General features: G+C 41.4%; 1 non-coding gene across 1 annotated transcript; it reads left to right on the plus strand.

The window, feature by feature from the left end:
- The first annotated feature begins 569 nt into the window (after nt 1-569).
- LOC147940001 (small nucleolar RNA R71) lies at nt 570-676 on the plus strand. The gene has a single exon (XR_015564817.1). It is a non-coding gene; the product is annotated as a small nucleolar RNA R71 (small nucleolar RNA).
- Nucleotides 677-7,545: the final 6,869 nt, after the last annotated feature.

Raw genomic sequence — 7,545 nt, forward strand, 5'->3', positions numbered from 1 at the left:
AGTCTTGTTCCTGGCCTTGGTTAGTCTGAAACCCTGGTGGGGGACACAATTGGGGCTGGAACACTTGATGTTGTTGCTTGGGGATGTAGTTTTGGTGCTGTTGTTGAGGTTGAGGAGGTGGATAGACTTGGTCTTGAGGGTTGGCCACATTGGTGCTTCTATAAGAGAGATTGTTGTTTTTGAAACCTCCTTGGTTGTAGCCTTTGAATCCTCCCTGGTTTTGCATGTAGCACAACTCAGCAAATTCAGGCTCCCCCTCTTGAGCTGGAGCTTCTTCTTCACCAATGAAGTGAATGGACTTGGACTGGCTGAGGAGTATCTTGTCAAGCTTCTCATTGACCATCTTCAAATCCTTCTTATACTTGTCCCCTTGATCAGTTGAGGAGCCCCTTATGGTCCTATCATAATCCTCATTATAATTGACATCAGATTGAGCAAGATTCTCAACTAATTCCCATCCTTCTTCCACATTCTTGTTGAGGAAGTTGCCATTAGAGGCTGTATCAAGAAGCATTCTTATCTTGGGAAGCACTCCTCTATACAAGGTGCTTAGAAGTGACTCATTGCTGAAGCCATGGTGAGGACACTGAGTCTGGAATCCTTTAAACCTCTCCCAAGCTTCACAAAAGCTCTCATTATTCCTTTGAGCAAACCCAGAAATTTCATTCCTCAACCTAGCAGTCCTTGCATTGGAGAAGAACTTGGCCAGAAAAGCTTTCTTGCATGCATCCCATGTGTTGATAGCTCCAGTAGGAAGAGTCTTCTCCCAAAGGTGAGCTTTGTCTCCAAGAGAAAATGGGAAGAGCCTTAATTTGAATCTATCTTCACTCACTCCATTGATCTTTGTGAGTCCACATATTCTGTCAAACTCATCAATGTGATCTAGTGGATCCTCCATTGGCAACCCATGAAATTTGTTGGCTTGTATCATTGAGATCAATCCACTCTTGATCTCAAAGTTATTGTTTGCTACTGAAGGTGGCACAATTCCAGCCCTTTGGTTGTGGGTATTGGGTGCATCTCCTGCACCAATGTGCCTTGGTCTTTGCTCATGGATAGCTTGTTGCTCCATGATGTCTTGACCTTGTTGTTGGTGAACTACTCTCCTTTGCTTATGTCTCAAACCCTTTTGTAGCCTGTGGATGTTGTCAATAGGCTGTTGAAGAATGTATTTGCCTTTGGACCTTGTGTGCATCAACAAACTCTACTACAGACTCGAACAGGTACACGGTCGAGCGCAGGCTCGAGTGGGTGGTCGAGTCGACTCGGAAGTAATGGCTATTTAGATCCGGCTTCTGGCTCGATCAAGTGCTCGATCACAGCTCGGTCGAGTAGGTGGTCGAGTGGGTACCTGAAACACAAAACAGCCAAGCAAAGGAAGATTCGAGTTCAGTAACTTCACAAGTGTTTAAACGAACTTAATCTTAGACTAATAATGATCCTAAATGTCACAAAACACACTCAAATGGGCAACGACGCCAAATTGAAACTGACTTTCTTTTTGTGGTGTGGTGAATGAATGATGTATGGAATGATGATGTATGGAATGATGATGTATGGAATGAATAGAAGTCAGGGTGTTTCAATTCCCCTTATGCAGTTGCAGTATAAGAGGTGTCAATCCTATCTGAGTGATTGTGAACAATTAAGATGTGCATATGAGTCTAAGTCAAGCCAATTGTAAAGATTGTTTGTCACTAACAATCCTATAATGAGATATGAAATGCAGAAAGTAAAACCAACTAGAACAAGATACTAAATACAAACAGAACAGACAAATTAAAGCTATAATGAAACTAGAACAGAAATAGACACTATGCTGATGAACTAATGCAAGACAAGTAATGAACAGAAAACTAAGTGAATGCAATGGAAATGAAACAGGAATGAAACAAGACAGTCACAAATCATAAACACAAGTTCTGGGGACGAACTCGAGCAGCACTCGACCGAGTGTAGGTCGAGTACAGGGTCGAGCTAGCCTAAACGTGAAAACAGAGCAACACAAGAAAAACAGAGCAATGCAAAAACTAATCAAACAACAAGCAAGCAATGATATTTAGACTAAGATATTAATAAACAAAGAAGGCCTTGAGGAGGGATTCATGGGCTGAGCTAATCATTGTGGTTATCTAACTTGGTCAACAAATCTCAAGCAAACTTGAAGCTGATCTCTAGACATACTATTCTAAGACATGTTTAATCCACTCTCATGGCAAGAAACAATCAAACCTATGCATTTCTAGACTTGTTCTCACAAAGTAAAGAATCTACACAAGCAGGCATTAAGCAATACATCTCAAACCAAACAAGACCTCTAATCTCTTAGCAAGCCTAATGGTAAGCTCTAGATCTAGCCTTATCTATGCTCCTTAAACATTGGTGTGATGCTAAGATGCTTGAAATCAAACCCTACCTTCTCAGATATAGGATCAGCATTAAGATCATCTAGCCTAGAAAAGATCTACAACAATCAATCTTGACCAAATCAAATAAACCACAAGATCAACCCAGCCTAACCCATCCTCAAGGTCCTAAGCAAACTACTCACAAGAACACATGGTGAAATAAGTCAAAAACCCAAAAAATAATGAAACTTGCATCATTAGAGAGATGAAACAGAGATCTACAATATTTATGAAGAAATAAAACACGAAATCTTAATATTTTGAAAGTTATGAAACAAACAAAATACAAGAATCTAGTCTTTCTTTCTTAAACAAGTACAAAATCTAAAATAAAAGAAGTGCAAAAGGAATAAATCTAAAAAAGGTAAAAACTAGGTTTTAGACTCTCTCAAAAGCTGGACTCTTTGGTGGCTGCAGGTACGAGGGCCTTATATAGGAGGTGAGGTGGAAGCCCTAAAAATACAAAAAGTCAAAGCAGTCAACGGCTCGGTCAACTCGACCAGTGCTCGGTCGAGTGGCTGGTCGAGCTGGCTTCTCTCGTGCATTCTCCACTCGGTCGAGTCCTTCTCAGCACACGGTCGAGTGGTGGTCGAGTGGTGCGGTCGAGTTGGACTCCGGACCTTGATTCTACAGCCTTAACTCTCTTGTTTTCTCCTCAGGATTGCTTCATTTCTCCTCAGCATTGCTTCCATGCTCCTTAAGCTCCAAAATCACCTGTTTATGCATGAAAAGATGCAAATGGAATGCAACTATACTCTAATGCATGATTAGTCCTAAAGCTACACAATAATGGCCTAAATGGATAGCAAAAGATGCAAAAGTTGTGAATAAACTAAGGGAAAACAAGGTAAAATATATGAACATCATCTACCCACTTGGAGACATATTCCACTGCCACTAATATGTAGACATTCCCATTTGAAGGAGGATTAAAAGGTCCCATGAAATCAATTCCCCACACATCAAATATCTCAACTTCAAGAATTGGGTTTTGGGGCATCTCATTCCTTCTTGTGATATTTCCCATTCTCTGGCAAGCATCACACTTTGTGATGAACTTGTGAGTGTCCTTGAATAGTGTAGGCCACCATAGACCAGCTTGTAAGACTTTCTGGGCTGTCTTGAAAGTTGCAAAATAGCCTCCATAAGTAGAACCATGACAATGCCCTAGCACTCCTTCAACTTCATTTTCTGCTATGCACCTCCGAAACAACCCATCTGATCCCTTTTTGTATAAGTAAGGTTCATCCCAATAGTACCCATTGATGTCCTCGAGGAGCTTTTTCTTCTTATAAGGGTCCATATCTGCTGGGCTTCACACACCTTGTAATTGACTATGTCAGCATACCAAGGTAGATCTTCACTTTCAAGTGCCATCCACTCCTCCATCTCATCCTGCTCGATCGTGTGCCCAAACATACTCGGCCGAGTGCATGCTCGAGTAGGCGGTCGAGTTGGAGGCCGAGTTGTCCCTATTTGCATCAGCTTCTCCTCAGGCATTGAATCATCGATTGGAATCTCCTCCTCTATCCTTATTCTGGACAAATGATCAGCTACTCCATTCTCTATCCCTTTCTTATCAACTATTTCCATGTCAAACTCTTGGAGAAGCAGAATCCATCTCAACAACCTTGGTTTTGTATCCTTCTTTGAGTAGATGTGCCTCAAAGCAGCATGATCGGTATACACAATTACCTTGGACCCTAGTAAGTAACTTTTGAATTTTTCAAAGGCAAAGACCACTGCTAAAAGCTCTTTCTCTGTTGTTGAATATCTTTCTTGAGTTTCATCCAAGGTCCTGCTTGCATAGTGAATAACATGCAGCTTCTTATCTTTCTTCTGTCCCAGAATTGCTCCTACTACAAAATCTGAAGCATCACACATAATCTCAAATGGAAGATCCCAGTTTGGAGCTTAGACTATTGGGGCTGATATCAAAGCAGCCTTGATCTCCTTGAAAGCCTTCAAGCAATCTTCATCAAAGTTGAACTCAGTCTCCTTGCAAAGCAACCTTGTCAATGGCCTAGCTATCTTTGAGAAATCCTTGATGAACCTTCTATAAAATCCAGCATGACCAAGAAAGCTTCTTATGTCCTTGACTGTTTTTGGTGGTTGAAGTTGAACCATGACTTCAATTTTTGCTTTGTCAACTTCAATACCCTTCTCTGAAATCTTATGACCAAGAACTATCCCTTCTTCAACCATGAAGTGACACTTTTCCCAATTCAAGACTAGATTTGTCTCCTCACATCTCTTTAAAACCCTGCATAGATTAGTAAGACAAGAAGAAAAGGAATCTCCATAGACAGAGAAGTCATCCATAAAAACTTCAACCACATCCTCAATAAGATCAGAGAAGATTGACATCATGCACCTTTGAAAGGTAGCTGGAGCATTACATAATCCAAATGGCATCCTCCTATATGCAAAGGTACCATATGGACATGTGAATGTTGTCTTCTCTTGATCATTGGGATGAATAGGAATTTGGAAAAATCCAGAATATCCATCTAAAAAACAGTAATGGGTATGATTGGCTAATCTTTCCATCATTTGATCAATAAATGGAAGAGGAAAATGATCTTTCCTAGTAGCAGAATTAAGCTTCCTATAGTCAATGCACATTCTATGTCCTGTTATGGTTCTAGTGGGAATTAACTCATCACGATCATTTTTTACTACAGTGATTCCTCCTTTTTTAGGGACATAGTGGACTGGTGAGACCCAAGTACTATCAGAAATAGGATAGATCACACCAGCTTCAAGCAATTTTAGAATCTTATTTTTGACTACTCCCTTTAGGTTGGGATTAAGCCTTCTTTGAGGTTCAATACTAGAGTAGGATTCATTTTCATGGTGGATTCTATGCATGCAGAGACTAGGTAAAATTCCTTTAATGTCATCCAAAGTATAACCAATAGCTTTTCTAAAATTCCTTAGCTCAACAACTAGCAAATCAAGCTCTTCCCTACCCAAGTTAGCATTTACTATCACAGGATAAGTAGAGTTCTCACCTAAAAAGATGTACCTTAGCCCAGATGAGAGAGGTTTTAGCTCTACTTTTGGTGCATTCAGTTCAGACCAGTCGTCTGTGGAGGACTCGGCAATGCACTCAGTCGAGTAGTCTTGGTGCTCGGTCGAGTGTATGCTCGAGTAGGTGGTTGAGCTATCCGTAATTGTTGTTTGAACTGACCAGACTTCCTCTCTTAATGCTGGTAACCCCTCAAAAACCTCTGGATGGTGTGATTCTCCACAGGAGTCCAATATATCTTCATAGGCCTTGTTTTCTTTATGGATGAACCCTTCCTCTCCACTTTTGGTCAAAACAGTTCTAAAGTGATCTTGTTCTGCTAGCTCTTCCATCAATTCTCCTGATAATTTGTCCAACTCTTCAACCCAAAAGACTTGTCCTCCAATTGTTGGTTTCTTCATAGCCTTTACAATGTCAAATGTCATTTTGAGGTCTTCTCCCAAGTTGAGATCAATCTTCCCTTGTCTCACATCAATTATTGCTCCTACTGTAGCCAGGAAAGGTCTCCCCAAGATCAAAGGATCTTTTGGTTCTTCATCCATTTCCAAGACTACAAAGTCTGTTGGGACTTCCACTGCTCCAACTCTAACTGGTAGATCTTCCAAAACACCATGTGGTAATCTTATTGATCTATCAGCTAAGATCAGGGAGATGTTGTATGGCTTATACCTTGTAAACCCTAGGCGCTTAGCAACTGATAGAGGCATTAGGCTTACTGAGGCTCCCAACTCACAAAGGCATATATTGAAGGTTAAGGGCCCTATAGAGCAAGGTAGAGTAAAGGAACCAGGATCTCTTAGCTTTTGAGGGTTCACGTGCTTTTGGATTATGGCACTACACTCATGGCTGAGAATCACCATCCCTTGAACTTCATTGATCCTTTCCATCACAGCATCTTTCAAGAATTTTTGGTAAGGAGGGATCATCACAAAGGCATCTATTAGAGGCATCCTAAGCTCAATCTCTCTAACTTGTTTGTCAAACAATGCCTTGTATTTTTCAACCATCTGTTTCTTAAACCTTCCTGGGAAAGGTAGTGGAGGCTTGTAAGGAGGAGGAATGAACCAGACTTCTTTATCTTTGGAGGTAACTGGATTGATTTTCTCCTGAGAAGCAGCTCGATCGGGTACTCGACCACCTACTCGGTCGAGTGAGTGGTCGAGTGGTGCGTCGAATTCAACGGTGTTTTCATTCTGAGTCTCTTCTTGTTGGAAACCCTCCCCTTCCTGAATTCCACTGTCCTCAATGTTGGGATGTGCTCCTAACCGTGTTGGTAAGACTCTTCCACTGCGAAGATTGATAGCATTGGCAAATTCAGTAGTTTGCACAATAGCTTTGCCCTTGTGATGGTCATGCTTTGAGACAGAAGCTTGTTGATTCTCCATAGTCACAATCCTGGATGTCAGTGTGTCAAACTTGGCATGAAGTTCACTGTAAATATCATCTATCCTCTTGTTCAGCTCAGCAATTCTGTTTGCTGCCTCAATCTTCCCATTGGTTTGCCCAATCAACAGCTGTTGTATCATTGCTCTTAGGTCTTGTTCCTGGCCTTGGTTAGTCTGAAACCCTGGTGGGGGACACAATTGGGGCTGGAACACTTGTTGCTGCTGCTTGGGTGCATAGTTGTTCTGTTGTTGAGGCTGAGGAGGTGGATAGACTTGGTCTTGAGGGTTGGCTACATTGGTGCTCCTATAAGAGAGGTTGTTCTGCTTGAATCCTCCTCCTTGGTTGTAGCCTTTGTATCCTCCGCCTTGGTTCTGCATATAACACAACTCATGAAACTCCCTATCTCCTTCTTGGACTGGAGCTTCTTCTTCACCAATGAAGTGAATGGTTTTTGACTGGCTTAGGAGAATCTTGTCAAGCTTCTCATTGACCATCTTTAAATCATGCTTGTATTTGTCCTCTTGATCAGTGGAGGGGATCCTTATGGTTCTATCATAATCTTCATTATAATTATCATCTGACTGAGCAAGGTTCTCAACCAATTCCCATCCTTCTTCCACATTCTTGTTGAGGAAGTTGCCATTTGAAGCTGTATCAAGAAGCATTCTTATCTTGGGAAGCACTCCTCTATACAAAGTGCTTAGAAGGGACTCATTGCTG

Source organism: Camelina sativa, chromosome 8, assembly GCF_030686135.1.
Source record: "Camelina sativa cultivar CO46 ecotype springtype chromosome 8, ASM3068613v1".
NCBI lineage: Eukaryota > Viridiplantae > Streptophyta > Magnoliopsida > Brassicales > Brassicaceae > Camelina > Camelina sativa.